This window comes from Podarcis raffonei, chromosome 11 (genome assembly GCF_027172205.1).
Source record: "Podarcis raffonei isolate rPodRaf1 chromosome 11, rPodRaf1.pri, whole genome shotgun sequence".
Taxonomy (NCBI): Eukaryota; Metazoa; Chordata; class Lepidosauria; order Squamata; family Lacertidae; genus Podarcis; species Podarcis raffonei.
Genome location: NC_070612.1, coordinates 25,621,417 through 25,630,158, shown reverse-complemented (window position 1 = coordinate 25,630,158; position 8,742 = coordinate 25,621,417). Strand labels below are relative to the sequence as shown.

Genomic DNA, 8,742 nt, shown 5'->3' with positions numbered 1-8,742 from the left:
TCTTTCTTTCTTTCTTTCTTTCTTTCTTTCCTGCAACACTTTTCTTCAGAATTATTCAACTCTGACATATTTCAGAATTTAATCTTCTGTAGAAAGTGATGGCACTGCAGTTATCTTTAGAAGGATGTATGTCTATAGCTGAACAATTTGTGTAGATCACTTTCTGTTTTCATGAAGCAGCTCATACTTTCTACCCAAACAACCAAGGAAAGTCTTGTCAAGTATCTATCCAAGTTGCTTGAAATATAGCAGATTCTGTCTTGGAACCGCCTGATTGAAGATCCAGCGTGTGCTGTCATTTCTTTTGAGAAAGCTTCACATAATTTGGATCAACATGCATATATTAGTCAAACCTAACACTCTCATCACACATTACTTCACAACTGAGATATGTGATTTTGAGTGTGCATGCCTATTTCTTACACAAGGTTAAAGAAAACTTGGTTAGTGAATGAGTAAGCAGCTGGCTCACTTAGGCAGGAATAACCAGCTGCACAAATATTATATGGGGGACATCTGGCTTGCCAATAGTATATGTGAAGAATATCTAGGGGTTCTTAGTAGACCACAACGTTGACATGATTCAACAGTGTGATGCAGCAAAAAAGCTAATGCTATTCTAGGCTGCTGTATGGTGTCCAGATCCAGGAAAGTCCTAGTACTGGTCTATTCCGTTCAGACCACACCTGGAATACACTTGGAAGGTGGTGGACCCTCCTTACTTGGAGGTATTTAAGCAAAGGTTGGATGGCCATCTGTCATGGATGCTTTAGTTAAGATTCCTGCATTGCAGAGGGTCAGACTAGATGAGCCCCAGCATTACCTCCAACTCTCCAGTTCTATGATTCTATGATTCTGTGTTCTGTACTTGTAAATATCTAGTTATACATTTTTCATTAAGGTGTATACCTGACTCCCACTTATTGCAGCTAAATTTCAGGTCTGCTGAAATCCCAAAGAGTTCTTCTTTGCAAACAGCCCTCACCTTCAGATCTATATATTAATAATGATGTGATAAAAATTGCCTTTTGAAACATTTTGTACATTGCAACTCTAATCACCACCATAATGACAGGAATGTATGCACCTTTCAACATTTACTGCTACAGGGAAGTGTTATTCCAGCCTTTTGTCCTTCAGGATATATTGACTTGAGTGCATTAACTAAAACTGTAACATTTAATTATTCCTATGCGGTTCCAGTACCTCTCAGCTGTGCATCAAATACACAATACCAAAATGGGAAGCCTACTTTCCACAACTAAATATTTATAGCTGTAGGCTATCCGGTCATGAACAGTTGTAGAAACTAAACTCTTTAAAAAGAATGCTGAACTCTTGTCCCCAATGATATACTGAAAAGCTACAGGCTTTCTGAAACAGGAATTCACATTTCAAAGAAGAGATTGAAGGCAAAACCACATAGACATCTATTCTGCAAGACTTTAGTGAAAGAAATGCTCATACATTCAGCTTCTCTTCCACTGAAAACAGAAGGATGTAAAAGTATCTTATTTTGTTAATTTAAAAGATTTTTTTAATTTTTTTTTGTTTTTGCACATATTTTCCAAACATAACATCCCATCCTATACAACATAACAAACCTTCGGCTATCACAGCCAGAGATTTCCGTCAACCTCGACTAATGGTTTTCTAACTTTCTTTCTGATTTTGCATTTTATTTTAATAGTTATTGCTATAAAATCCATATCCTAAATAAACTCCTTCTTAGTCGTCTTTCGCAATAATTCATATGGTTCTCCTTATGAAACTTCTTGCAACCCTACAAGTGATGTCAATTGATTACAATTGTCTTTCAAATATATCAGAAATTTCTTCCAGTCTTTCAGGAAAGTCTGGTCTTGCTGGTTCCGAATTTTCCCAGTTAATTTTGCCAACTCGGCATAGTACATCAGTTTCATCTGCCACTCTTCTTAATTTAAAAGACTTAAATACTGCCCAGCAGTGGATCTTGCAGGCTGATTCACTAAACAACATAAAATAATGCACAATTACTTTATTTTTTGTGGGTCATACTAGAATGCCTTTTGTGCAACAGTTACTTTGACTATGGCTGCAACCATAGAGGGGCAACAGTGTGACGTATTGAACATTTTTACTTAATAACGAAAGAAGATCCATGCTGGATCCATGTGGCCCAGCATTCTGTTCTCACAGTGACCCACCAGGTGCCTATGGGCATCCCAGAGAGGGAACATGAGTGCATCCACATTCTTCCCGCTTGTGGTTCCCAGGAAGCAGTTGCTCTGACAGTAGCTGTAGAACATAGTTATTGCGGACAGTAAAAAAGGTAAAGGTAAAGGACCCTGGATGGTTAAGTCCAGTCAAAGGTGACTATGGGGTTGCAGCGTTCATCTTGCTTTCAGGCCAAGGGAGCCGGTGTTTGTTCACAGACAACTTTCCGGGTCATGTAACCAGTATGACTAAACCACGTCTGGCACAACAGGACACTGTGACAGAAACCAGAGCCCCTGGAAACACCATTTACCTTCCCACCACAGCGGTACCTATTTATCTACTTGCACTGGCATGCTTTCGAACTGCTAGGTTGGCAGGAGCTGGGACAGAGCAACGGGAGCTCATGCCATCATGGGGATTTGAACCGCCGACCTTCTGATCGGCAAGCCCAAGAGGCCCAGTGGATTAGACCACAGCACCACCAGTGGACCGTAGCCACGGATAGTCTTATTCTCCTTTATCCTATATGAACCCTCCTTGAATTTTCTCAATCCCTTTTAAAAACCATCTAAGCTGATGGTCTTCAGTATACTTTGTGATGTAGCACAACTAGTCAACTCAATGCAACCATCATCTACTTCTGGGATGGGGAAACTGATGCCTTGTGAGCCGTTTGGCCTAATTTTGTGTGATCCACAGCCTCCAGATACCACGGGCTCATTGAACACCACTGATTTATCCAGGTAGAGCTGGGAACAATTCCTGTCTGAAATGGAAGCCCTAAAGTACCATTACCAGACAATTTAGACAATACTGAGTTAGAATGATTGATCATCTGACTAATTAGGAGGCAGCTTTTGCATTCAAAGTATGTTTTCGACCACTGAGATACAACCCTTTCCATTATTTGAAATTAAAGTATGCTTAAATTTTAGCTTTCCTATTGAAATCCATTATGACAAAATTGTAGCTTTCGCGCAAATTAGGGCAAAACATTGGGTTGGATCATGCTCTTTGTAGTTTAAGCAAGTCATAGCAGGTATCATTTTGGGGTTCACAGTTCTACTCTGAACATTTACACTCCCCTCCTACCTTGGGCTCGCCAGAGCAGCTTCGTCACGCTGGCCACGTGACCCGGAAGTGTCTCCAGACAGCGCTGGCCCCCGGCCTCTTAAGTGAGATGGGCGCACAACCCTAGAGTCGGACACGACTGGCCCGTACGGGCAGGGGTACCTTTACCTTTACCTACCTTGGGACCTATATGTCTTGGGGAAGCCAGTAGGATCTTCACCAGCTTCAGGTGGCCACAAAGTACAAGGGGGCTTTGATATCATTTTAGCAAAGGAGAAGAGAACTCAGCCTCTCAGTGTAAGTATGTAACTGGCTGTATATTGTTTTAACCTGAAGGAAAGAAGATAAATGTAAACAGTGGCCTCGAGGAAAAGATGAAGGTGTGACTCTGCATTTAGAACAGCTCAATGAACAGAGCAAAACACTGAGAACACAGTCAGAAAATGCAATGGATCAGAGAGAAGAGTCTTAGACTAATACAAAAATAATAAAAAGTAAAAAAATCAGGCTCCAGCAAGCAAGTGAAAATTAGAACTTGGCCCCAAACCCAGGAAATGAAGTACAAAAAGAAGAAAATACTTCCAAAGGGAATTTCAATTTCATGTCAAGCCCAAAAGATAAAATCCAAATCTTGCCTCATACCATTTATCTACCAAGTTAATTACAGATAGTTGGCCTGAAACAACAAGTTAACAATTTATGGAGAAAGGAGACTAACTGAGATAAGGCAGCTGATCTATGTGGAGTCTGAAGCTATCTGGCTTAGGGGCGATATGGAGATATCTATTAGCACTGGCTTCCTTGTTTCTTAGGTGCTCCTATGAGAAAAAAGCAAGACAATGTAGAATTAGGACAATTCATGAGAGGAGATGCTTTTTGTGACTATGCCTTCAGAACATTTGTAATACCCATGTCTACATATATGGTGAGGAAAGTAATTAATGTAAACCCCTTTCTTTTTAAAGGGGTCCTAAGTATAATGGGTGGTATCCGATTGGTGTCCTTCAATTGACTGAAGGCATCCATTAGCAAGCAGAAATGGGAGGGATACATTTCTGGCAATTCTCCCTGCTCATGAAGCTCCTAAACTTTCCTTAAATCAGTCCCAGGGGGGTCTTACTGCCCAGGGCAGATTTTTTAGGGTGGGAGGGGTAATGAACAAAAATTGCTTCCCTCCTGATAGATGCTTCCTGTCAACAGACTGTAGGAGCAGGTCTCTTGAGATTCCTGCATTGTAGGAGGTTGGACTAGATGACCCTTGGGGTCCATTCCAACTCTACAATTCTATGATTTATGAGCTTACCACCTCATTTAAAGCTGTGCATTTCTGGAGTCCACTGGTGTTCCCCCCACCATTTGGACCAAGCAGTGAAAGATCAGACAAGTTCAAATGATTCTGAAGTTTTACTAGACACAGCTATAACAGGCTAAGAAAAAGAATTACACATACACACAAAAAAAACCCCCCACACAGAGCAAATGGTTCTTATATGTAATGGTCTCTTTTCTGGCAAGCATAGGTTGCCTCAAGTACATGTCTGACTCTTAAGTTCATTTTTTTGAACCGAGTACTATATCACAAAATTTGGAGAAGTAGAAAATCGGAAGGATAATTATGTTCCAATCCAGGCTACTTCACTTAAAAGTATGGACCGAAAAAAACAGAACAAAATGGAGGAGGAGGAGGAGGAGGAGAAGCAGAAGAAATTATCCATTACTATCTCAGTAGAGGGGTAGCTAAGCTAACCTGTGGCATATAGATTCTATTGCTTTGTAACTCACATCATCTCTGACCACTGGGTATGTTGGCTGAGGCTGATGGAGCCCAGTAAACACAGGTTCCCTGAACCTGGTCTGTAACAGTATATAAAATATACACTGCACATCAACATATGATGTGTATGTATTGTTATTTTCAGCACTGTTTCACTTAGAATGCATCTAAGTGAGATCCTGGCGTGTGCTTGAATGCTGCACAAACCCTTAGCCTCATCTAACAACACAAACATCACGCCTACAATCCTTTATCAAGGTGAAATGCAATCTAATAAATAAATAAATAAATTTGTATATCACCCTTCATCTGTAGATCTCGGGGCAGTTCACAAGATAAAATTACAATATAAAAACCACAAAATACATAATAAAAATAAGAACAACTACAAAACAATAATCCCACCCCCACAACGCATTTAAAAGGGCATCAGATGTCAATCAGCCAAAGGCCTGGTTGAAGAGGAACATGTTCACCTGGTACCTAAAGGTGTATAATGAGGGAACCAGGCAAGCCTCCTTGGGCAGAGCATTCCACAAACGGGGAGCCATTGCAGAAAATGCCCATTCATGTGTTGCCACCCTCCAGAACTCTCGTGGAGGAGGCACATGAAGAAAGACCTCAGATGATGATCACAAGATCCAGGCAGGTTCATATGGGGAGAGGTGGTCCTTGACATATTGCCATCCTGAGCTGTTTAAGCCTTCAGAGGTCAAAACCAGCACCGGAGACCAATTGGAAGCCAGTGCAGTTGGGCCAGGATCGGCCGATTAACAGTTTAGAAATGGGTGCTTGGATGGATTCAATATGCTCTTCTACTCCTTCCCTGCCAAACAGCTGATTGGGATGCTCATTTTGCAAAAAAAGGAGCTCTGCTCACATAGACCTAGATACTCCCCATGTTTTTTGTTAGACCAAAGACCAATACAGTGGTACCTCAGCTTAAGTACTTAATTCGTTCCGGAGGTCCGTTCTTAACCTGAAACTGTTCTTAACCTGAAGCACCACTTTAGCCAATGGGGCCTCCTGCTGCCACTGCGCCGCCAGAGCACGATTTCTGTTCTCATCCTGAAGCAAAGTTCTTAACCTGAAGCACTATTTCTGGGTTAGCGGAGTCTGTAACCTGAAGCGTATGTAACCTGAAGTGTATGTAACCTGAGGTACCACTGTTTATTATTATTTTTTGCAGAATGAATCAGCCTCCGATGAACAATGTAAAGCTTTCTCTTGCTGTGCTGTACTTTGCGTTGTGTATATATCACTGAGCAAAGCATGCCACCAGTAATCATCCATCCCATTTTCTCTACCTTTTTTCTCTTCCTTTAAAGAGTAGAGGATGAGATCCGCTGAGACCCAGGGAATCATTTGCTACAGAAATGGCTCTTGAAGTGGATATGCTCCAACCATGCAGATGCCCTCATTTGTCTGGGAACCAGTGATCTGTTTCTGTTATGTCTACTTCTATGTTACATTAGTCCTCTGAGCAGCTTTTGTTAGGATAATCTTTTGCAGGGCTTCTCAAACGGTTCAGAAAATCAAGGAAAGCATTGCCTGAAGTAGTGCGATGCATCTCCATTTACTCACAACCCATTCAGTTGTCTCCTGGCATTTGGAGTACACGCTGAAATAGAATCTACTTATTGCCATGTAAAAGCTATACTTGCATTGGATTGACAGGTATGCTGTAGCAGATTTGTGGTTTGCCAGTGAGTCGCATTAATGAAGATGCAAGGGTTCCATCGTAAGGCAATCACATCTGGACTCAAATCTAATTGCAGCGGAATGTGAAAAAACACATGCCAACCTTTGTAATATAGATCTCTGAAATACAGAGAAGATGGATCAGGAGTTCAAATAAAGAACACTGGCATCCTCGTTGCTGTTGTTTGCTCAGAAATTCTAGGAAACAAAAAAAATCTGTGCTGTTTTGAAATCCATGGATACAATCAATGCAGTTTTTGTGGGAATTAAGACTCAAAGTATATGGAAGACAGGCCTGGGCCATTTGACCCTTTAATTAGTTCTCTTTCCCCTCCTATAAAAACTACTCAAGACACTCTCTTTTAAAGTTTAAATAATATACAACTGTTACTTAGCATACTGGCACTTGCATATTAAATATACAATGCAGGTCGGTGATACTTAAATCGCTAAAACAACTTGCATAGATGAAACTCTTACAAACTAACTAACTCTGAGGCAGACAGCAGCACAACACAACATACCTGCTGCTCTAAATGTTAAGACTGTTCCACTAACTGCCATAACTGTACCAACTGCCATAACTGACACAGAGTGTATGACATCACAGCTCTTGCAATCAACCCTTTACATCAGGGTAGGCAAACTAAGGCCTGTGGGCCGGATCTGGCCCAATCACCTTCTAAATCCGGCCCACGGACGGTCCGGGAACCAGCGTGTTTCTACATGAGTAGAATGTGTCCTTTTATTTAAAATGCATCTCTGGGTTATTTGTAGGGCATAGGAATTCGTTCACTCCCCCCCCCCAAAAAAAATATAGTCCAGCCCCCCAAAAGGTCTGAGGGGCAGTGGACTGGCCACCTGCTGAAAAAGTCTGCTGACCCCTGCTTTACATATACATTTTGGATGCTAACATGCCACAGTTTTGAAAGGTTGTTGTGCTTAAAGAACTTGGGACCAAAGTACCTTAAGGATCATCTGCTCCCTTTTGCTCCACCTCAATCACTGAGAACCTCTGAGGAGGCACCTCTTGTGCTTCCCCAAGCCTCTGGGGTTCAGTGAGCTCTTACTAGGGACCGAGCCTTTAGTGTGACGGCCCCTGTCCTGTGGAACTCCCTGCCAGTAGAGGTTTGGTAGGAATCATCCTTGCCTTCTTTTAGATGTCAACTAATAATAGGCAGCCTTCGGAATGTGGATTTTCCTTCAGCCAACCTGTATTTAAAGTTATTTTTCTGATGTTTGGTTAATGCTGTTGTTCTAAACTTTGTATGGTGTACAGCACCTTGCTATATTTCTACAAAACTGTGGTTTATACTGATATAAATAAATAAATAAATAAATAAATAAATAAATACATACATACATACATACATACATACATACCATAGCCTTCCTTTCCCCAGCCAGGCACCTTTCAGATGTTTTGGACTACAACTCCCCTGAGCTGATGGGGACGCAGTCCAAAACATCTGGAGGGTTTCAGCTTAGGGGATGCTGCTGTGCCAATTTGCACCTTGAAGGGCAGAGGGGAGGAGTGATTTTCACTGAGACTGTCCTGCAGTAAGCAGTGTTTAAACCCCATTTTGACTTGTGCCATGTTCCTGATCCTCATCAACTCAGTTGCAACCATTTAAAGGCGAGAAGAAGGAAAATTAACACCATGCCAAACTATGCATTTATTGTGTAGTTTGGCCCTCTGAAAATCTGCCTGTTCAGATCCTGAGAATGACCTTTCTCTTTTTCTTTCCATTTCTTATGTACAATATCTCTTTACTTGTTATACTGCTGTACCTCAATGGTAGCAGATAGCTGAAGCAGATTAGCTATGTTCAGTGGGGGAGCCCAACTTTCCTTGGACAAATGTTATAGAACAGATGTTGTTGGACTACAAATCCCATCATTCCCGACCATTGACTGTTGGAAGTTGCGTTCTAACAACATCTGGTGGGCATCGCATTGACTGCCTCTGCTCTAGATTTACTTTGTCTCATGACTCT

General features: G+C 41.5%; 1 long non-coding RNA gene across 2 annotated transcripts; it reads right to left on the bottom strand.

The window, feature by feature from the left end:
• Positions 1 to 999: 999 nt before the first annotated feature.
• On the bottom strand, positions 1,000 to 7,803 carry LOC128423372 (uncharacterized). Of its 2 annotated transcripts, none has more exons than XR_008332738.1 (4): positions 7,712 to 7,803; positions 3,989 to 6,943; positions 3,449 to 3,600; positions 1,000 to 1,987 (listed from the first exon to the last, which is right to left on the bottom strand). It is a non-coding gene; the product is annotated as an uncharacterized LOC128423372 (long non-coding RNA). The 2 variants fall into 2 exon arrangements; XR_008332739.1 differs by lacking the exon at positions 7,712 to 7,803 and adding an exon at positions 7,270 to 7,318.
• Between the last annotated feature and the right edge of the window lie 939 nt (positions 7,804 to 8,742).